General features: G+C 44.4%; 1 long non-coding RNA gene across 3 annotated transcripts in view; it reads right to left on the reverse strand.

Moving 5' to 3' along the window:
• Nucleotides 1-24,172, reverse strand: part of LOC126987520 (uncharacterized) — a 38,701-nt gene that overhangs the window by 519 nt on the left and 14,010 nt on the right. The window contains exons 1-4 of one of the 3 annotated variants that reach the window (XR_007740971.1): nt 17,272-17,396; nt 17,065-17,199; nt 2,097-2,236; nt 620-703 (exon numbers count right to left, since the gene is read on the reverse strand). This is a non-coding gene — a long non-coding RNA (uncharacterized LOC126987520). The other 2 variants (XR_007740970.1, XR_007740969.1) reach the window with 2 other exon arrangements.

Below are 24,172 nucleotides of genomic sequence, written 5' to 3' on the forward strand. Positions count from 1 at the left end.
GCATTTATATACACCTTTGAGGGTATTTATTGCAATTATTCCAGAATTTTGGTGTTATGGGCAATTTTGCAGTATTTATCGTTTATCCTATAAACTTTGTCCTTATTGTACCACACAGGCAAGGTATAAAGAAGGTATGTTACTATATAAAATTATGATCCCCCTATACAAATTAGTATTAAATCCTGCATACTAAACTCAGATTGTCATCAGTTTTGTCACCTCGAAGTCTAATAACATTATTTTTTTCTTCAAAATTGCGCTAAATGCTGCACTATCTATCAGCTTTAACTTTTGCCTATTCCATGATCTGTCTCAGTTGACAGGACGGGTGTCTTGATTGGGAGACACTTGGTGCAATACACTTGTGGGGAAAATGGGACATGGGAACAATCAGTATTGTTTGCTGGTACATTGGTTACGTGGCCCAAAATGGAGACAACCAAAATTAATGGGTTTATATTGGGAAACTTACTAAACTAGAGATTAAATTTTTTTAGGTTTATATTAAAGAATAATGACGACCAGCAAGTAGATGACAAAAAAAAAAAAAAGGTTTAAAAGGACTGCCACAGACTTCTTACTCTAATCTCACAACAAGCATCCGAAAGTGACCTACATTTATGTCTGCCATGCTGCTGAAGACATGGTCCTTTTAATCTTGTACAGTCTTCCTTCCACCTTTGCTCCCTGCCTGCCTTCCCTGAAACACAAGGGACATCATAAACACTTTTGAGATAATGAGGGGGAAACGGTGCTCCGAGATAGTTTGGACATGTGATAAAAATGAATGAGGGTGTGGGTGAGTCTTGGTTTGGATTTAACAGCAAGGGTAGTGGACTGGAGCCATTGGGGGAAGTGTGGTACTGAGATGATATGTGATAGGAATTATTGGGGATAAGTTAAAAAAGTGACAGAAATTGTATCAGAGTGAGACCACCAATAAAATGGATGAACAAGGTGGATGATTACCCGAGAGTTTGCTGCCAAGGGATTGAATGTGCAGAGAGCGATTGTCAACAGGGAAACCTTATCTTTTTTCAGGCGTGGCTACCCCCTCGAGATATATTCACATGAGGGGGTGGGGGTGTCAGTTACAGAGTGATGTTATTCATGTTGTGAGTGTTGACATGAAGGTGGGCAAGGCGGCTATTCCGTCCCCTTTCCCCTCTTCCTTTGTAACCAGACATTGAAAACTTAGTAAGTTAAGTCATTCAATCAGCTCCCTTATTCCCCATGACAGTACCCTCCCCCAATGTGTTGGGAAAGGGAGCAGAATGTGAAATAAAAACAAGAATATTATCAATATTACCAATCCTGGCACTTAATGAAGGCTAAAAGAACAAAAATCAGTGGTCCCTAAGCGGCTCCGTGGTGGAGTGGTTACTGCGTCTAGCTAAAATTCGATGAACCTGGATTCGAATACCGGCCTGCGCACTCGGCGTGCAGCCCACCCACCTGTTCATTCTCCCTTTCAGGCAGGTCGATAAATCGGAACCTGGGGAGAAGTGGGGAAAATAAATTGTGGTAACCCGGATGTCGCATTTACTATGTGTCCTGGGATAAGGGTTCTCACCCACCACAGGATCAAGGGCCAATGGGTTGGAGATAAGCACCGAGGGGGCGCCCACAAGGCAAACAGATATACCAAGTCGACGGATCCTGCTGGGAGGTGGGTGTGTACTTTGTATGGAAAAGGTGTCCACACAGAGGCTTCAAGGGGTATATCCAGAGTTGCCATTTAGCGGGTGTCATCACCGACTGCGTCTTTGGGCCCAAGAAGCTCGAACTAGACTTTGATTTATCGTTAATTATCTGTGTTTCTCTGGGACTTGTAACAATTACACTTCAATACTTTAAGTAATACTGTTGTTGTTAAAAATGTAGTTGATCAATCTTGTTGTTTTATTTATTGGTAAACGAGAGAAAATAAATGACCGATATAAGTTTCTCATCATTAAATTTTCTTTAGCATGAAAGCCCTGCAAAATCAAGCATAATTGGACCTCAAAAATATATATTTATATTACAATCCATCATGAAAGCCTGCCTGTGCTATAGGCCCCCCCCCAAAAAAAAAAAAAAAATAAACACACCAGAACTTTGATTCGCTGCGATGCCCTGCCCCGTCCTGCAGCTCATCTGCATGCATCTCGATAGCCCCACGTTTCTTGGATAGCCCGGATCAAGCAGCGGGTCACCTCCACATGTAGCTGTCCTTCACGCCCAAATAGACCTGAAAGGAAATAAAAATATCACTTGGAAAAGGCTTTCGAAATAAGAATATTGATTTTTTTTTTAAATCAGTCATGCTCAGATCCATACTGTGACTATAGTGAGTAGGACCAAGGGCTGAAATTTAAAAAGGAGGATACGAAAAAGAGGGCAATCGAAGTAGCTCTCAAGTACTACGACTCTTCCCTTATTTGAGAGTTTGATTCCGTATGGCCAAAATAGGTACTCTGTCTGGTGCTCTGGTGGGTCGTCGCCGTCACCCTCGAAGCTGAATTGGCGCTAGAGGCCTTCACCATCTCGTATGATTTATTTGTAAAGATATCACAATCAACAGACACATTTACGTTTGAGAGAGTTTGTAAAGATATCACAATCAACAGACACATTTACGTTTGAGAGAGAGAAAATCAGACCCCATGGTCCAGACTAGGTGGTCTGTCCTTAAACCTAAGTGATTCCACATTAATCAGAAGGCTTCAAAACGTTGCATTTCAGCTCTAGTTGATATTAAGTTGAAGGAAGTGACGGTCGAGCTTGTTTTTGAAGGAGTCAATCGTGTTACACTGGACCACTGACGGTGCGAGCTTATTCCATTCTCGCACTACAACGTTGGTGAAGAAAAATTTGGTGCAGTCTGAATTTACTTGTCTACATTTGAGTTTTATGCCATTGTTCCTCGCACGCAAAGTGTCATCGATCATAAACAATGTTGATCTGTCTACATTCGAGAGAGAGAGAGAGAGAGAGAGAGAGAGAGAGAGAGAGAGAGAGAGAGAGAGAGAGAGAGAGAGAGAGAGAGAGAGAGAGAGAGAATTCTTTTACACCCATTCCTTTGCCGATTCACTCTCAATCCCTTGCAGACCTTTGCGCTGTTCAGGTTTTAGGAAGTCACCACCAGACTGTAAAACTCTCTTAATGACAGAGTCTCATGCTCGTTAGCTTCGACACTGAACAGGTTACTGATATGAGTGACAGCAATTATAGTGTTCCGGAAATTTCACGAACAGTGTAATAAGATATCTTTTTGAAAATTCGCCGTTAACGGCATTTTTACAAAACCTTACCGCCGTTAAAGGAATAAACGAATTAACGCCGTTTGTGCTCAACACTGCGTGAAATATATCATTAAATTGTACCATTATCACGTAATATCATGAATATCATTACATTACTTTTTTGCCTTCTTAAACCTGTCAAATTTGTTGAAAATAATTTTGACAAACATGAATAAATATTTTAAATATTAGAAATGCAAATAACATTCTCAACAATTGTTAATGACGCCATAAAATTAGTGTTGTGAAACTGATTTTTTTTATTTTTTCATGCCAAAGTAATTTCTTTCACTTTCACAATGATAAATATTTACTTGTTTTGTTAAGGCCTTAGATATCGGGACACTTGAAGAATATTGGGCACTTGACAACAAGAGCCTTGACTCAAATCATTATGATTTAAACTTGTTCCCACAACAAAATATATATACTCAAACAAAATAAGACCATTTCAGAAAGCGCAAATAGAACTCCCGTCAAGATGTGCATCATAATTCAAACATTCTCGGTTCCCTTCCTTTTATTTTGCACTGTGGATATTGTAGATCCTCGTGCGACCTCACGCATAATGATTTCCAACCCGGACCATGGTACACTTTTTATGCGTGCATGCTGCTGGCTTAGTCTGTACCCGGCGGGGCGACATAATTTTCCATTTCGACGTTCTCATGAACCTGGGAACTGAATCTGTAGCGGGAAACTCTTGCTGGCGCCGCCGTCACTTGGGGCTCAGAGGGAAGATCACCGCTGAGGCGCGCCACTGCTGCGCCGCGTCACACGTGTTTTGTGTTTTAAGATTTTGTCAGGAGGTTTATAAAAGATCGCTTCTGTGTTTTAAATATTGAACGAAAACTTAGTAGGCGGTTTGCTCTGTATGATAAGTTGTGGCAGAAAGTTTCGAAATCATCTGTTATGCCTTGGAACGCTATGAATGTAAGCCTATAAATGACCTGCTATGTTCTGTAAGGCTTTTGTCTGAGCTTCAGGGGACTCACGGGGTTCACCGGTACAGCCATCCACTCAGCCGGCATCGTGACCAGTCATGCAGCCAGGACCCAGCCACGCACCGAACCAGACTTCAGCAAGCAACCAGGCTGCCAAGCAAAGCCCAGCACGCAGCCAGCCAGCCAGCCAGTCAAGCAGAACCTAGCACGCAGCCAGCCAGTCAGCCAGCCAGCCAGCCAACCAGTCAAGCAGAACCTAGCACGCAGCCAGCCAGCCAGCCAGCCAACCAGTCAAGCAGAACCTAGCACGCAGCCAGCCAGCCAGCCAGCCAGCCAGCCAGCCTCAGCGCCTCCCCCGTGACGAGATACATACTGAAGCGAGGTTCCATATTTCATTCCGACTGCTGCGGCGTCAGGTGGAGCAGAGTGTCCTAAATCAGCTTTGCCATTTGGGAATAGTGCTGCTCTCTCTCTCTCTCTCTCTCTCTCTCTCTCTCTCTCTCTCTCTCTCTCTCTCTCTCTCTCTCTCTCTCTCTCTGGCCGTGTGTCTGTCTGGCCGTGTATCTCGGAGGCTGTATCTCGGAGGCTGTATCTCCGAGGCTGTATCTCCGAGGCTGTATCTCCGAGGCTGTATCTCCGAGGCTGTATCTCCGAGGCTGTATCTCCGAGGCTGTATCTCCGAGGCTGTATCTCGGAGGCTGTATCTCGGAGGCTGTATCTCGGAGGCTGTATCTCGGAGGCTGTATCTCTGAGGCTGTATCTCTGTGTCAGTATGTGTTTTTGTCTGTCTTTATATGTGTTTGTCTCCGTGCGTTAATACGTGGCTATACGAAATGCGCGATGCTGATACAAAGTTATTTTCATGTTGTGAAAATAACAGAACATGCCGGTGGCAACGATAAATAAAAATTACGGTGATTGATGTTTTAATGGTATAGAGCAGTGTATCTCAAACTTCTTCAGTACGTGACCACTTTTAGTAGTACCAAACCTACCATGACCCCCACCTTTATAAGCCTTCTGGAAACGTACTGATTTTCAATGACGCAGATACATTTAAAGGTTAATCACAGCAGAGAGAGAGAGCAATAACCAAAATGTTTATTAATGTTTATCAACAAGGATTGACTTAATTGATTTAATCCTGTATTTTAATGAGGAATGTATTTGCTTTTTTGATACAAGAAAATCAATACGCGGGTCTGTGTGGCTCAAGGCACATCGCATGTCTGCTTCAGCATCCAACCTGTTTCGTGACCCTCCATGACCCCCAGAAAAAAGCTCATGACCCGCAGTTTGGGAACCACTGGGATAGGGGTAACATCAGTGGCGATGACGAGTAACGCAGCAGAGAGTGGGTTTAAGTGTACTTACAATTGTATACACCGGGTATTCGATACATGCGAGTTCGAAATATGTGAATTCGCTCATATGCGACTAACCTAAGTGTGCCAAGTATTCGTTTTATGAGGCGGGTGCAAATGTTTTCCCGCACTTTCCTCGCCCATAACTAACCTTTTCCTCCCTCTGATCCTAAAGTTAATCCTCAGGAGCTAATTATCAGCCTATATCGCAGACTTTGGGTGTGTCTCCCCGGAAGCAATGACTGTGCTTTATTTGTGCTGTAGTGCTTTATTATTGTGAAACGGTGCCGGAATAAATAGTTAGAGGGTTCCAAAATGGGTCGTGGAATATAACTCCCTATAATTAATGGGATGATAGGTTCGATATATGCGGATTCACATTATGCGAGCTTTTTGCAGAACGTAACCCTCGCATATAACTAATACCTTGTGTAATGTATTTCGCTTATACACACTCGCACGCACACGCGCACGCACACAAGTCCAGGGACAGCGCTACAGAGGCTTGACCTACACATGCCGTGGACGCCGAATTGAAATTCACGACCACGTTCCGCATATGTTCGAGTCACGTATTCATGTATTATCGAGTACCAATGTATACGGAGAGAGAGAGAGAGAGAGAGAGAGAGAGAGAGAGAGAGAGAGAGAGAGAGAGAGAGAGAGAGAGAGAGAGAGAGAGAGAGAGAGAGAGAGAGAGAGAGAGAGAGAGAGAGAGAGAGAGAGAGAGAGAAATTATTGCACGAAAAGATCTTTTGGATAAAAAAATCTATGTAAGACTAACGCGACAAAAAGTTGTCACGAATTATTCTTACCTCGTTCTTCTTTTTCGTTTTTTGTTTTGTTTTTCTCAATCCCTATCCTGCTTCTTCAACGCCCTGCCAATCATGACTTGACTTACACTGCCCTGCCCTGTTCTGTCCTGTCTTGCCGTTTAATGTCTTGCGCTGTCATGTCAGCCCTGCCCTGTTTTGTCCTGCCGTTTAATGTCTTGCACTGTCATGTCAGCCTTGCCCTGTTTTGTCTTGCCGTGTTATGTCTTGCACTGTCATGTCAGCCCTGCCCTGTCCTCTCTTGCCGTGTTATGTCTTGCACTGTCATGTCAGCCCTACCCTATCCTGTTTTGCAGTGTTATGTCTTGCACTGTCATGTCAGCCCTACCCTATCCTGTTTTGCAGTGATATGTCTTGCACTGTCATGTCAGCCCTACCCTGTCCTGTTTTGCAGTGATATGTCTTGCACTGTCATGTCAGCCCTACCCTGCCCTGTCTTGCCGTGATATGTCTTGCACTGTCATGTCAGCCGCAGCAGCCTGGCCACCCATGTCTCGTCTACCAAGGGTGATGTAACTGATGTTCATGTTATATATATATATATATATATATATATATATATATATATATATATATATATATATATATATATATATATATATATATATATATATAATACAAATAAACAAAGAAGCTAAGGAAAGGGAAAGGAAGAAGTGATTGGGTAAGAAAGGAGGAGTGAAAGGATAAAGGGAGTTACGTAAAGGGGTGGGATGGTAGAGGCAGAGTACAGGTGAGGGAAGGAGAGAAGGGAAAGAAGGTGGAGGAGGGGAAAGAGGAAGAGAAGAAAAGAGCAGGGAGGGAAAGAAGGGAATGAAAGGAGAGGAAAGTGTAAGGATGGAGGCACAAAGGAGTACAGGTAATGGGAGATGGAGAAAGGAAGAGAATGAAGGGGAGGAAGGGAAGGGGATGAAGGAACGGAGAATAGGGAAGGAATGAAGGGAGAAAGAAAAGGAAGAAAGAAGGAAAGAATAATTGAAGGAAGAAAAATAAAGAAGGAGAGGAGAGAGAAGGAAGAAAGGAAAAGAAGGACACAGGAAGGGAAGGAAGAAAAGGAGATAAGGAAAGGAAAGAGGGAAGCAAGGAAAGAAGATAATAAAATAAGGAAGAAAAGTAAAGGTTTGGGAAGAAGGATGTGTACGGAGGAGGAGGAGGAGGAGGATGGAACGAGAGTAAGGGTGGGACAGAGTGTATATGCACTCAGACTCAGAGGCAAAGGCGGAAAGAAACGAAGAAGGATAGAGGGAAAGAAAGGGAGTATGAGTAAGGGTGAGGCTAAAGGGTATATGCTCACTGAGTGCAAGGTAAAGTGAAGAAGAAAGAGAAGAAGAGAAGGGGAGGAGAGGAAGAGTAAGGGTGAGTCTGAAGGGTATATACTCACTGGTTTCAGGGTAAAGGTGGAAGAAGGAAAAGAAGAAGGGAGTGAGAAGAAAAAAGAGAGAAGAAGAAGCAAGGGAAGTTGAGGAAGAGTAAGAGTGAGGCAAGTAAGGCAAGGGTATCTACTCTGACCTCCAGGTGTAGAGAGAAGGAAGAGAAGGAAAGGAATACTAAGAGTGAGGCTGAGAGGTATATGCACACTGGTTTCAAGTAAAGGTGGAAGAAAGAAGAGAAAAAGGGAGTGACAAGGAAAAGGAGGAGAAAAGAAGGAAGGGAAATTGAGGAAGAATAAGAGTGAGGCAAGTAAGGCAAAGGCATATATGCTCTGATCTCTGTGTGTAGAGAGAAGGAAGAGAAGAAGGGAAGGGTAAGGAATGGACGGAGAGGAACAGTAAGGATGAGGCTGCGGGGTCTATGCACACTGTCGGCAAGGTGACATCCAATCTTCCGCCTCACGCTTACGTCCCGCTGAATCCAATTTCCATTTTCGGGTCGTGCTGGTGCCTTGGACCGCGAGGGAGACTTGCCGGAGGGTGGGGAGGACACGGTGAGGGGTAAGGAGGGAATAGAGGCAGTGAGAAGGATGAGGAAGAAGTTGAGGAAGAGAGAGGGGGAAGGAGGGAGGAGAGGAAGAAAGAGGGGGGAGGAGGAAGGAGAAACTGAGGATAAGGAAGGAGGGTAGGAAGAGAGAGGGGGAAAGGAAGAAGGAGAGGCGGTGAGAAGGATAACGAAGGAGGAGAGGAAGAAGAGGGAGGAGAGGAAGAGTGGGATAAGGAGGGAAGAGAGGAAGAGAGGTAAGGAGGGAAGAGAGGAAGAGAGGGGCAAGGAGGGACGGGTGAGAGGCGCTGAAAAGGATAAGGAGAGGAAGAGAGAGGGGGAAGAGGGAGGAGGCAAAGAGAGAGCCAAAGAGAGATGCAAGGAAGGAGCATACGTAGAGAGAGAGGGGGGGAAGGAGAGACAGAGGAAGATAGGGCATGGGAAAGTTGGGTGCATACGCTGGCGTATTTTTTTTTCCTGCACGATTAAAAACTGATAGCAAGGTCATGCATAGATTAAGCGCCCTGTAGCATCCAACCTTGAGTCCTGTAATTCTTGTCGAGAGGGTTTTGTGTATCGGCGCAAGAGTGGAGGTAACGGTTTGTTTTGGAAAGATCATTAATGGACAACGGAAAAAGTGGGAGATAGAAGAACCATGTGGGACAACACTGCTGAAAGGTTTAGAGATAGAACAAACGCCGTCTTCCACAGCAGAGATAGATCGGACCGTAAGGAAAGAAAGGTATGGAAGGTAAGCAGGGAAGAGAATTGGGAGGAGGCAGGTGCGTCAGGGAGGGGTGAATGAGACAGGAATGAGAAGGAAGGGAGGGAGGGAAGAATATAGGAAAAGGAGGGAGGAGGCAGGCAAGAAGGCAATAAAAGGTGAAGCCGCACTAGAGTGGCAGGAGGAGTAGGAGGAGGAGGAGGAGGAGATAAGGAAAGTAAAGGAAGTATTACCGAAGAATGAACAGAGAAGGAAGAAGCTACATTTACTCGCAAGGAAGAGGAGGAGGAGGAGGGAGGAGGAGGAGGAAAAGGAGACGAGAGTAAGGAAGAAATGAAAACACATCATAAAAGAGAAATAAGTAATGGATACGGAACAGACAGAGCAGCTGAGGATCACTGAGCACAACTATTTAGGAGCATGGAGGAAAAAGGTCGGCGTGGGGAAACTGAAATGAAAGTGAAATATGGTCTAGGAAATGAACAAGATGGGGCGTTGTTGAGGGGAAAAAATAGGCAGGAAATGTATCAGAATGATGGAATAGGAAATTGGATAAGGAAGGGCGGCGTTGAGAATGAGTGATGGAAATGTATATGACCTACGAGGAAACTGGATGAGAAAGGAAAGACGCTAACGGGAGGAAATGGAAAGAAATGCATAATAAAATGAAGCAGGAAAATGGACGAAGAGGTGTTGGTTTGAGAGGGAGAAGGAATAATAGAGCATGATATTACGTACTATGACGACTGACAGAAGAATGAGAGCTCCGAAATGGGTAAATGAACCAAGAAAAGGAGATGTGAATGAATTTTAAAAAAAAATATCAAGGAAGGGCTGAGAATACTTAAACTGAAAAGAAAGAAATTTTTGACCTGAGAAAATTGATAAGTCTGAAAACAATAAAAAAATATATGAATTAGGAAATGGACAAGTATGATGACTGCAAATGAACTAGGAAAATTGGACGAAAATGAACTAAGAAAATTTACAAGAAAGGCTGCAATGACAAAAACAAAAATCGATAAAAGAAAAAAAAAACAATAGAAAAAGTATGAAAATGAGAAGAAAGCTAATACGATATGTTTATGAAAAAATGACACGGGCTGATAACTCAAAAGATATATGAAAGAAGAAAAAAAATGACAAGAAAGGGCTGATACATAAAAAGTATATATATAAACGAAATAGAAAAATGAATTTGGAAATGTCTCATAGCTAAAAGATGAAAATGAACAAGAAAAAAAGACAAGGATGACTAACGCCAGTATATATAATTAAAGAACTAGGAAAATGGACAAGCAAGGAAGGGAGGACCGAGAAGGAAAATTGAAGGAAAAAAAGCAGATGAAGAGATCGCAAAATACAAACTCTCGTGGAAGTCCGTGAAGGAGGCGGCGGGGAAGAGGCGGCTCTCGAGAAGGCCAAGAGTGAGTGACTTTCCGGATTCGAAGATGCTGAAGTTAGGTCGGCGAGGTGATGAGGGAGGAGGGAAAATGGGGGGAAGGAAGAAGGGGAGGGAAAATGGGGGGAAGGAAGAGGGGGAGGGAAAATGGGGGGAAGGAAGAGAGGGAGGGAAAATGGGGGGAAGGAAGAGGGGGAGGGAAAATGGGGGGAAGGAAGAGGGGGAGGGAAAATGGGGGGAAGGAAGAGAGGGAGGGAGGAAGAGGAAGATAAATGCAAAGAAAAGTGCGACTAACGACTTTTTTTTATTCTGTCTTCGTCTTTCCCGACTCTCTTAGTCTTCCTTTACGTCACTGTCTAGCATTCCCTCACTATGCCCCTCTCTATATCTCTTGTCGGTGTCTAGTATTTGTTTGTTTAGTGTTTCTCTGTTGAGTTTTTGCCTACCCCTGTCTCCCTGTCCCTGTCTGCCAGTCCCTGTTCGCCTGAGTCTGCCTCTTCATATCTCTGCCTATCCCTGCCTGTCTGTCTGTTTCTTGTGCAATGTTGCCACCACTCACTCCAGCAGACATTACACCGGACGAAGATAAGTGTTACTGCTCCACTGCACTACTTTAATTCTTAAGAGAGTACACGAGGAAGTGTGACTGTGTGAGCGTGAGTGTGTGTGTGTGTGTGTGTGTGTGTGTGTGTGTGTGTGTGTGTGTGTGTGTGGGTGCCCGGGGGGGGGCGGGAGGTGGACTCATCTCGCCTACGCCATGTACCTCATACTTATACTGATGCTGCCATTGTGCCCCGCGACTTTCCTTTAATTCCTTTCTCCATCTATATCAGCTTTTTTTCACCTTTCACCTTTCTAGTTATACTTCTTTAATTAAGCAAATTCTTCTTTAACTCAATTTCTTATGCCTCAAAATATTCCTAAATCCAATTCATTCACTTATGTCGGCGAATGAGAGAGAGAGAGAGAGAGAGAGAGAGAGAGAGAGAGAGAGAGAGAGAGAGAGAGAGAGAGAGAGAGAGAGAGAGAGAGAGAGAGAGAGAGAGAGAGAGAGAGAGAGAGAGAGAGAGAGAGAGAGAGAGAGAGAGAGAGAGCATAATATTACAGGACGAAAAACATCCAAACTAATTCCGTTCTCTGGCAGCCTCCTCCTTCCCGGTACTCCAGGTCTCACATTGCCACACAAGGACGAGTAAGAGTATGACGGTGGAGCCAAATTTACTCATCTCCCACGCCTCCGCCTCCGCCTCATTTTTAAGTCCTCTTTGGGTCCAACTGTGGCGGCGAAGGCAGTAAAATAATCTAGAGAGGCGGCAGGACAAGGGATTGGCAATATGACGGTGTGTGTGTGTGTGTGTGTGTGTGTGTGTGTGTGTGTGTGTGTGTGTGTGTGTGTGTGTGTGTGTGTCAGGGATGGAGTATTCGTATTCGAAATATTTCACTATAGATGTATTATCATTCGTGAGCGAAGTAATATTATCCTTAAAATAATGTAACGAATAATTACGACTATTATTATCAGGGACGACCATTCATTTGACTGATGTGTTACCTTCAGCTAGAGCGCATAGTGTAACATTATGGCTCTGCTCGCTCAGTGTGTCCCGTACGCGTCGGTACTCGGTCTGTTACTGTCCTGAGTGGGGCGGGTGGGCGGCCGTCTTGTGTCTTCCAATTTGTCAGTTCTCCGTCACCCACACGATAAATAAGTCGTGGCAGTTTTGCCGTGAACGTGTGGCTTTTGACCGAGTGGATTAAATCGAGGCGCTGGGATTTAGAGCTCGTGATCTTAGCTTCAAGCAGTAACTTATGGCGATGTTAAGTTACTGCGAAACTTTGCCTACATTTTTTATAACATTAAACTTTCTAGATGACGGGTGAAATCATAAATATTGTTTTTAAAGAAAAGTTTTAATGGATGTATTCATGAATATTTGAATATTCGCATTATAATTCCTGGTATTACATTGTGTATGTATATTCATTCGTATTCTTAGAAATTTGGGGTATGAATTCGTATACACTCCCTCGCTTGTGTGTGCGTGTGCACGTGTAGGGAAGGAGAGTGGGTGGGCTGGAGAGGCTGGGTGAAGGCGGCTAACAATGGTAGTGGTCGTGGTGGAATAGTAATAGTAGTGGTGGTGGTGGTGGTGGTGGTCGTAATGATGGTGACTGCGAGAATGGCAGTGAAGATAAGTACGGTGGTGATGATGGTTGTCGTGATGGTAGTGGTGGTGGAGGCTCAAGTATATGATGGTATTGCCATAGTTGTGAATATAACAAGTATGATGATGATAGAAGTGGTCATGATACTACTGGTGTTTAGGTAGTGAAAACGGTGATGATAATAGTAATGGTGATGATTATGGTAATAGAAACAACTTCGTATCCACGGTAGTAATGGTAGTGGTGGTGTTTTTGGTGGCTGGGTAGTGGTGAATGTGGTGCTAACGGGCGTGGTAATGGTCGGAAGTGGTGATAATTACAGTGTTCGAACCCTCCGAAATGAGCTTAACCAGCTCATACAAGTTTGCTCATTGACTCACTGATACACACACACACACACACACACACACAGCCCCGAGACTTACCACATCGGACGTCAGCGCGAGGAGAGAAAGGAAAGTTATGAGGATGAAGAATGGGAAGGGAGGATGAGATATAACGAAGAAAGAGGAGGGAAGAAGCAGAAGGAATCAGAGAGGAGTACTACAGAATGGCAAAGAAAGGAGATGGGAAGGCGAGTAAAATGAAGGAAGGTAGCAGTTGTAGTAGTAAGAACAGAAGAAGAGGGCTGAAGGTTGTAAAAATATATATAAGAATAGGCCGAATAGATAAGAAGAGAAACGAAAAGAAGGAAGAATGATGAAGACTGAGGTAAAAGGTGTGAAGTGAAGGTGGGAAAAATATAACAAAGTAGAGGAAGGCAGAAAGAAAAATGCGAGGAAACAAGCAAAAGAAGAATGAGGAAGAAGAGCGAAGAAAATAGACGAGGAGGAAGAAAAACCGAACAATGATTAGGGCAATAAGAGAGGAGATAGACTGAAAGACGAGGAGGAAAAAGCAAGAAGGAAAGAATAAGGAAGACGAAATCGGAGAGAGGGAGGAATAATAAGGCGGCAGTAAATTCTGTGACCCTGACAATAAATTCAAATCCTACTGCAAAATCTAATTCAGTGTAACACGTTCTTGAGCTGCCTTTTGCGGGACGAGTCACACTGAAGGAGGAGGAGGAGGAGGAGTGTGGTGGTAACAGGAAAGCACCAGGAAGGGCGGAAGGGGGTGATGTGACTGGGATGCTGAGAAACTACGAGAGGGGAATGTATATATGGATGGTGGGTAGCGGGTGAATGGTCCAGTTAGTGTGTGTGGAGTGAAAAATATGACATAGTATAGAAAAACTGTGGAGATGATTAAAAGGAAAGTAGAACGGTAGGACGCGTTAAGATGTATGCACTATATAGGAGGTGAATGGAAGTATGGAGAAAATGAAGGAAAACGAAGCAAGAGAAAGTAGAAACGGACTGGGCAAAGAGGAGAGGTCTGGGGATTTCCTGAAGGTTTGGTATGACAGCTGCACCTCGGTTGAAGGGGGGGCCAATTTAATACACTGGTGAGTTCCACTAAGATTAAAGAAATATATGCAGAACACCTAGATCTGTTATTTTTTTGGTTCTAAGCTACGTCAGTTTAATAGTTATCGAAGTTTATTTCAAAGTTTACGGGAAGCCTTTGTCAGAACATATATTTATTCTTTCGTCTGGCGAGCATAAACAATTCACCCTCTCGCGTCAAACACTTGTCCTTCCCTCTCGCGCAGCCCCTCCCTTTCGCCTGTCGCTGCAATCATCTGCGTGGAGTCGCAGCCCCTTCCCCTACATGGCAGCCTCGCTAATACCGGAGATAAAACTACATCACTCACCCTCGCGGACTCGTGATGAAGGGGAAAGGCGAACACGGAATGATATGTGCTATCCAAAACCTGCACAGCCCTACCACCACCACCACCACCACCACGCCCTTTTTTTGTATCCATCAAGAGGCATAGCAAGAAAGAAATTGGGTTGGGGGAGAAGATTGGGGAGAAGGAAAGACGTCTGGAGTGTAAATGTGTATGGTGTAGGTTCTTTAATTGTTTTGGTGGAGTTGTTTATAGGGCACCTTATTTACAAACCCTCGGCTTGCTGCATGGGGGCCTTCTCTGGTATGTGTCCCTATGGCTCCTTTCCCTTTACACCTCTCGCCTTGCTTAACCCCCGCCACCACGTTCCTGTAGCATCTCTCCCCTTCTCCCCTCCCATTTTGCCTATCAACCACCATCACTCGCCTCAACCTTTCTCCGTGCCAGCCCTCCCCTGCATTCATTCCTGTCATCACGAGCCCCACTGACGCGCCGGCCGACATGGAATCCAATACTTCGGTATCGGGATGGAGTGGGATTGCTGTGACTGCCTGCTGTAGGTTCACACGTGTTTATGATTTACGGTTCGAACATTTAAGTTTTTTTTTACGTCTTCGCCTGTGGCGCCAGCAGGCTTGCGTAGTAGGGCCTAATGGTCGGCCCCAGCCTTTTGTGGCGAAGGCAAGTGTTTATAGTGGCGCCATCTTGCATTGGCTCATGCTGTCCCCCGGAGCTTATATTTGATCCTAGAATCTAGAGTCCGGATTGATAGATGATCTTCTGGACAGCATGTGGGTAGTCTTAGGCCACTCGGCGGTGACTGAAAAATCCCAGCTTGGTGTCACCGAGCGGGGCGCGAACCCCTGTCGTCCTGGACGCGGCGCCGTCACGCTATTTTAAGGTTTACAACTGGAGCTTTGCATATTAAAGTTTTCTGGGGTCTTCTGCATCACCTCGTGTTTGTGTTGTATTAGCGTTTCAAAAGTTTATAAGTGGAACCTTGCATGTATTAAAGCTTTCATGGCTTTTATGCGTTCGACGTTTGTGCTCGATTTATTAGCAGTGTTTTAACGTTCATGAAATTCCCTTGAAACTCCATAACTCTTGTAAAGCACTAATGTAATTGTAAATATTAAACAACAAATAAAAGTGCCCTCCTTTAGACTACTAGAAAGACAATACGAAACAGAGTCGAGCCTTGAACTCGAGCCACAAGACGCATGAACCGGAGTAGTCGTTCATTTACATATCTCAGTTTTCTCTTCGGTCAGTTTTCCTCCTTCGTTTATATATCTGATTTTTTCCCTGGTTATGTCATATATCCGTTGCTTTCAATCTAAGTCTTTCCTTGTTATCTTTTCTGCAAGGCCGTAACCAGGACTTGAAAATAAACGTGGCGAACACAACCCTACTGGGGATTTCAAGGGCATGCTGCCTCGGAAAGGTGGGGGGGAGGTCGGGGGATAGGGATGGGGATAAAGGAAATGCCAGACAAGGCGGCTGTCTCGTCTGCCTCAAAGTGGTTACGGGCATGTTCTGGTTCACACATGCCTTTTTTCATTGTCCTATCTTGCTTATTTAACCACTAACGAACAGCGCACTACTAGCCTATATGAAGAGGACAAAACAAAAGAATTAAGGATCGTCAAATCCACCAGAACGACACAACAGCAGGGAGGATGGACAATGCTTGTTAGCTTGGCGGGCAGTCACTCACGGCCACGACTATTCCTCCCCCAGGCTTCGCGGTGATGCATGTTTGCAACGCTCACGAACACCAGCTTTCCTGGCACCGTCACGAGACTTACCGACCTGCCTTTGTTCCCGTGGACACACACACACACACACACACACACACACACACGTGAATCAACAATTTGCCCTAAACTAAAACAAATGACACAACAAACCATTAATAGCATTTACCGGCGCCTTGCATGAAATTTACGGAACTGTATCTTCATGTACACGTGCACTGCGTGAGGCTGCGATGCCCGGCTCTAAAAAAATGTATAATCGAATGACTTAATTACACAATATACATAATCAGGGGACTTATTAGCAATCAACTTAACGACCACTACACATTGTTCAGTGGCAGGTCTAGAAAAACGTTTCCAGTGGCATAGTAGTTTTAACTTTACTATGTTTACGAGAAAAATCTTATATTTCAAAGAGTACTTAAAATCACATGATTTTCCGGAGTGCGTAACAAAACACAGCGAATCTAGCTTACAGTGTTATGGCAGTTCCCTCGTTATTAATCAATCAGTCAATGGGGGCAACGCCGGGGGCGCGTCGCCTCCTCGTTAGCTTATAAATATTACGAGCACGGTAAATTAAATTAAAAAAATGCAACTATACTCTAGACATTGTCGAATGGTAGTTCCCCTCACTTGTGAAGTTACCGAGCCCTCACGGTCTATGCATCGTTATGCATGTGTACACAACGGAGGAGAGGGAGGGAAGCCAAATACATAAGCAAACGCAAGACAAACAGCTCTCGACCCCCCTCCTAACGCGTGGGCTTCGCATCCCTCGACTCCCCCTAACAGGGGTGCTACGCCCCCCTGGACACCCATCACGGAATCAGTGGTTGGAGCCTGTAGAGGTGTATACGTTCGTGATTAACGTAAGTTATGGCACATCTACAACAATACAAGGCACAGCTGATACACCAAACGATGCTCACCGCAACGGTCTAGAGGGGCGGAGGCGGGCAGCTGCGGCCACATACGCCGGTCACTTTACGTTGCCTTCACCACACTTACGCCGTCTCACCAGCACCAGTTCGGGTCGCGCGTCACCTCACCGCAAGGTTTATGTCCTGTTAGTATACAGTCCGTGGAACCAAACACGGTGTATCTTCATTGTACACAAACCAAAAACAAGGACTAACCGTGATATGTCCAGCGCCGCGCTGCAGACATTACTGGGGGATCTGCCGCAAGCAAGTCTGTGCAGGCTACGAACCTCCTGCCCGAGCTGTTCGAACACGAGAATCCTGACTGAAAGGTAAACTAGCTATATTAGTCCATGGGCCGGACCAGATTTCGGTACCATCCGAGTGGGCAAAACTATACCTGTGTCATTTTGTTTTTTGCATCAATAGAAGTAAAATAATGTATGATAACAGTTCCGTGCTGGTAGCTTTATTGTTTATTTTTGTGAAAAACACACTTTTAAAGGTTATTTTTTTCATATTTTCCGTTTTTTTAAGGATACGGTGCATCGTACGCATAAAAAGTATATGGACTAAAGATTTAGTAAATCAAATTTTGCACAGGTTTGTCTCTATGCAGTTTTGCTATATATGTCACAGTGTTTGCACAAATGAAGTCGGAAGTGGAACGCACGTTTTCATCAAAATTAAAAAAATCTGTTTCCCAGCCATTTTCCGCTCAGTAACTCTAAAGCAAGTGATTTGGCGATAAAATGCCATAGAGATGAAATTGTAGGGTGATGATTCATATTTTGAATGGTACTCTTTTTATTCTTTGAATGTTATGTATTGACGTCTGAGAGGCTAAAAAAAAAAAAAAGTATATTCACTAATTGTTAAACGGTATCCATAGGTTTTTATTCTTCTTGCTCTAGCTCGTCTATTACAGGGCATATCAGGCTAAAAATTGTACTCATGGTAAGGATAAGTACTGGTAGTCGTTTTGAGTGTAAATAACCCGTCGCACTAGGCGTATAATCCTTTATTTATGTGTATTGTTTGAGGCCGCCGACTCCGATAATTCCACAACACACACAGTGTCCCGTCATCGCACTTTAACTCTTTCAGGATTAATTGGAAGTCTCTCCCGTTTTTTTTTTTTTTTTTTCACGATGTATGCAGAAGAATGTCTTATATAGGCTTATGCTAATCCGGGCGAAATTTCAGCAAGAATTAAATGTTTTCTAGTAGTTGATTTATTGAACAAAGTAGGTCAGCCTTCGCGCCCCGAATATGACCCTCGGTGTCCACAGGCTGCTATTTTATTACTATTATTTTTTTTCCTGTAACTTGTGTATTACAGGGTATATCGGGCTAATATTGTTAATTTGCGGGACTGTATTCATTTTGAAGCTCTATATAAAGTATCTTTATGCTGCAGGTTGATGTCCTGAAGAGGCCATAATGAATCTCGTTGATAAAGAAGGCAGCAAGTTGCCGGCAAAGCGACCACGCATGACATGCCTGATACACTGCTCGGATGAAGACTCTGATCATATGGTGTCACCACAGAACCTGGAATCATGGAAAACTCTTCTGAAGGCAGCAGAAATCAGGGAACATGGTCCAGTTTTGGAACTCGCCAAAGACTTGCCTGATGGCGAAATACCAGCAATACAATATCATCGTATGTGCCGCAGTATTTTCACAATGAAGCGACTCCTGAAAGAATGTATCGCAAAGAAAGCTGCCTGTGTTGAGCCTACAGAACAAGGTTCTAGATCATCTAGAAGAGATGCACCGAGCTCTTCCACCTCAAGAGTGTTTGACAAGCGGTGCATTTTCTGTGAAAAGTCAAGCAAATACCTAAAGGGTCAAAAGACTAGAGAAACCCTCATACAGTGTTCAGAGTTGAGGTCTGATGATCGAATCCGAATTTCAGCAGCCAGAAAACTGGACAACAGAATTCTTGCCATCACGAGTCGAGAACTTGTTGCTGCTGAGGGACACTACCACAGATCCTGCTACCGTGCCTATACACGCGAAGAGCCTGCTGTCACCAGTGCCGCATCGGAGCAGGAAGATGATATCGATTCACAGTACAAATCTGCAGAGAAGCGCTCCTATGATGAACTGTTCTTGTACATAAGGAACGAACTCATTCCAAAGCCAGAAATACTATGCATGACAGACCTCACGTCCAGGCTAGTGTCCTCAATGAATTCTTTTGGTATTAAAGATGTTACAGACTCGACAAAGAAACACCTGCGCCGAAAGCTAGAAACAGAGTTTTCAGATTCTATCCACATTATTTCCGATGACAAAGGAAAGCTCCTCCTGTACCCAGACAGTCTGTCTATGTGTGAGCTTGTCAAAACCACCACTGTCTTGAAGAAGGAGCTGGAGCATGCCAGATCTGTCAACACTAGAGATGTGGTCAAGAAAGCAGCATTGCAAATGAGGAATGACATTAAGAAGCAAGGCAAGCATGGCCACCTCATGTGGAGCAGGATGAGCTAGACATCATTCCCAAGTCGATCACTCATTTTCTACAGACACTCCTGACGGGGGATTGTGACTGCACCACTCCATCAGAGAGAGTGAAACGACTCACTACATCCTTTGGCAGCGATATGGTATATGCGGTCAGCTGTGGAAGGATAAAACCACCAAAGCAACTACTTCTACCATTTGCTGTGAAGTCGCTAACAGGAAATACTGAACTTATACACACTTTGAATCGGCTTGGACACAGTGTATCGCATTCACAGGTTCAGGAAATAGACACAGCTCTTTGTCTTCAAAAGATGGAGCTCTCAAGAGATGACACACCACTACCCACGAACATCTACCCGAATGTCTTCACCACTCTGGCCTGGGACAATATTGACAGGCTTGAGGAGACGGTTAGTGGCGCAGGCACATCCCATCGAGTCAATGGAATCGCTGTGCAGGCAGAAGTCATTGATGCGACACCACAGAGAGTCATGCCTGCAATCCCCAAGTCAAAGAAGAGAAGCATCAGCCCTGCTCAACAGAGGCTACCCTCCTACAATGCTGGACAGCGAGTAGGGCCATCACAAATGCAAAGCTTAGATTTTGACACAATTGAAACTGTTAAAGATGCAAGAGCAAAGAACCTGGTCTGGTTATTGACTAGAATGTGTTCTCCCAATGCTCAGAACATTAGCAGCTGGACAGGCTTCAATATTAAGATCCGCAACGGAGTAACAGTGGTCCAGGACACGGTCAGCTACCTACCAACTATCAACGCCCCTGCAACTGAACTGTCGACGGTGCATGAAGTGTTAAAGCAGACACTTAACATCATGAAATCGCTGCAGTTGAAAGAAATTGTCTGTGTGTTTGACCAGGCACTGTATGCCAAGGCAGCAGAAATAATGTGGAAGCATGAGAGGTTCAGCAACATCATAATCAGGATGGGGGTGTTCCACACAATCTGCAATTTGCTTTCCATTCTGGGTAAGCGATTCCAGGATGCAGGGCTTAGGGATCTTTGTGTGGAGTCAGGAGTGATTGCTGAGGGGTCTGTAGCAGGTGTGATGGAAGGCCGCAGATACAACCGTGCTGTAAGACTGCACAAGCTTGTCTATGAAGCAATGATGAGGCTTGTCTGGAAAGGCTTCCTTCCATGGCTAGAAGTCCAGCATCCCAACGAGATTCATCACTTGAAAGAAACCTTGCAGAGCATTGCTAGTTTCCATGAAGATGTGTCTGAGGCATCATTCGCACACCTCCTGGAGAATACATCGTACACATGCACCATGGAGCTATTTCAAGTTTACACGGACTCTCTCAGAGATCGACAAGGTCTTTCAGCATTCTGGATGTCCTACTTAGATATGACAGAGATCATACTGGGACTGATTCGCGCTTCAAGAGAAGGGGATTGGATGCTTCACCTTGCATCAATCCGCCAGATGATCCCTTGGTGTTTTGCCTATGATAAGCTCAACTATGCCCGCTTTCTGCCATACTATTATGCCACGATGTCAAGACTGCCTATTGATCACCCTGACGTGCATGCGCACTTCATGCAAGGTAGCTTCTCAGTCCAGATTGGCCGCTCAAATCCATTCGGCCGCATACCCGTGGACCAGACCATCGAGGAGACTGTTAACAAGAACACACAGACACCAGGAGGAACAAAAGGCTTCAGCCTGAAACCAGGTGCTGTCGCCAAATACTACTTGACATCTGAGTACCAAAGTGCCTACCTGCGGCAGTTGAGAGAAATGGTGGGCCAAAGTGAAGCGCACCTCAATCACCCAGATCTACAGTTGCCTAGAATCAGAAAAGATGAGGCTGATGTCCAATCTATTATTGAGCTCATGGAGACCTGCTGGTTGAATCCATTCAGCCCAGACAACGAAGAGCTGGTCAGCTTGTCAACTGCAACTGTAGCACCACCAGATGTAGCCCATGATCTTCTTAATGCTCACAAGATGGGAGAGGAAGCATATCAAGCTTTCAAACAAGAACGACTGGAGGCAAACCCACCAACTGCACAGTTCCATGATAAGATGACAAAAAAGAAACTGAAAACATTCTCGAATATCGCAATATTCTGGTGAAATTGCGTGGTTTCCGTACGTGAAAAAATAATCCCTGAATGTAAGAATTTTCCCTACATCTAGAGTATTTTTCATCCCTTCTAACTCAAAACTATGTGTTTGCGACGCATTTCGTGTTCCCCAGCGCATATTCCGCATTCCCACAGGCCCCCTTGCCTGTTTCGGGTGAGAGGTGCGTATGGGCAAACACTAGAATAACCGACATTTTTTCCGCAACATTTTCTTTCACTCGTTTAAGAGAATGCAGACTTGACAAGCTCACACACAGTTAATGAGGTAAGAATATCCACACTCACCCGTCATCGTCCTCCGTTTATGCAGACGTTGGAGGGAGGTCTGCTTCAGCGCGGGAGTGAGAGTCGAACTGGACCGGCTCACATATTCTCCTGAAGCCCAACGCTCTGCCTGCAGCGCCTCCTGGCTGGGTAGAAAAATAGGTTTCACATGACCCGCTAGATGGCAGTACTAGAAATCATGTTACTCAAAAATATAAAGTTATTTATCGCAAAATCACATTGTGAGGGTATACGTAATATTTATATACATATCAGATCATGGTTCGCCTTCACATATTATTTTAGTATTAATGATAGCTACTAAGGATTTCAGAGGCTGTGCGGCCTCGTTTTTTGGGAATAATATCGTAACGAACGATCGTATCGGTACGAGATTTTGCGACAGTGTATTTCACACACTGCCTTAATTTTGAAGGGTATCGTCAACCGCCACAAGTAGAGAATAAAGGCACTTGTCCCTATACCAAGAGGGTAAAGTCATCAGTGTCAGGCAAAGATACGAACACAACTACCAGAGGCTCCGCCCACCTTGTTCCTCCTTCTCCTCCTCCATCTCTCTCTCTCTCTCTCTCTCTCTCTCTCTCTCTCTCTCTCTCTCTCTCTCTCTCTCTCTCTCTCTCTCTCTCATGTAGCTTCGTAACTATAATGAATGAAAGGCATGCATTAATTGTAGTGGCGTTATATACTCTTTCTAATACTGATAGGCATCCTTTAAATAAAGTTGAGAGTAGGGTAACGTGTTACTTACATAGCCTAATTACCTCCGTAACTATTGGTAGCGTAGTGGTTTGGTGGTTTATGGTGTACGTTTTCGTAGGGCTATTGTATAGCATGTACCTACTGATAAAAGTAATGGTGCTCTTATCGCCAAATTATAGTGGTGCTATTAATTTTATTGTCAGGGAAGAGCTGAAAGAAAGGTAGCAAAAAGGAAAACAACAAAAAACAAACGAGAGAGAAACAAATACAAGCGAGCAATCGTTCTACCATCAATCATGGTAGTCATCATTTACCACCTCACCCTACTCTCACATGTCATTACGTCCACGGCCCAGATGTGTATCACTATGCTCAAAATTAAAGTCCCAGTATCACATCAAGCATGCCTTAATTGAAAAAAAAAATCATTCTCTAGTATGTATGTATCTTCCAGAGAGAGAGAGAGAGAGAGAGAGAGAGAGAGAGGGAGAGAGAGAGAGAGAGATTGAGGGAGAAGGGAGGAGGTGGGAGATGGAGAGAAGAGGAACAAGGTGGGCGGAGCCTCTGGTAGTTGTGTTCGTATCTTTGCCTGACACTGATGACTTTAAAAATGATACGATTGTTCGTTACGATATTATTCCCAAAAAACGAGGCCGCACAGCCTCTGAAATCCTTAGTAAGTATAAGTGAGAAACACACACACACACACACACACACACACACACACACACACACACACACACACACATTTGTGCCCATTTCTTCAATAGTCTTCATATTCGTGACTATAAACTATCATGTCAACACTCACTAAACCTTAGAAATTTACCTCGATCGATTTCCATTCCGATAATCACCATCGTTACTAAATAAAAACAGTGTGATGCAAAGAACTACTCAATGATGGTTTAACGTTGAAAGGATTTCGGGGCAGCTAGGGATAATGCAATGGGAGCCTCGAGTGTGTGTGTGTGTGTGTGTGTGTGTGTGTGTGTGACCAGAACCCTTGATAACCATGCACTGCTTTCACTCCTTTCCTCCTCTCGTGTGTTCGATTTTTTTTTTTTTTTTTTTTTATAGTTCAAGGGCATAAAAAACAAAACAATAATGAAAAAAAGCCCGCTACTTACTGCTCCTAAAAAGAGTGCAGAGGAGTGGCCGAAAGAGATTTATTTCGGGAGGAGAGGTGTCCTGATACCCTCGTCTTGAAAGAGTTCAAGTCGTAGGCAGGAGGAAATACAGATGAAGGAAGATTGTTCCAGAGTTTACCAGCGTGAGGGATGAAAAAGTGAAGGTGTTGGTTAACTCTTGCAGAAGGAGTTTGGACAGTATAGGGATGGGCATGAGTAGAGAGTCGTGTGTGGCGAGGCCGCGGGAGGGGGGGAGGCATGCAGTCAGCAAGTTCAGAAGAACAGTCACCGTAAAAATATCGATAGAAGATAGAAAGAGAGGCAACATGGTGGGGGAATTTAAGAGGTAAAAGACTATCAGTAAGAGGAGGAGAGCCGATGAGACGAAGCCCCTTAGACTCCACTCTGTCCAACCACG

This window comes from Eriocheir sinensis, chromosome 65, assembly GCF_024679095.1.
Source record: "Eriocheir sinensis breed Jianghai 21 chromosome 65, ASM2467909v1, whole genome shotgun sequence".
Lineage (NCBI taxonomy): Eukaryota > Metazoa > Arthropoda > Malacostraca > Decapoda > Varunidae > Eriocheir > Eriocheir sinensis.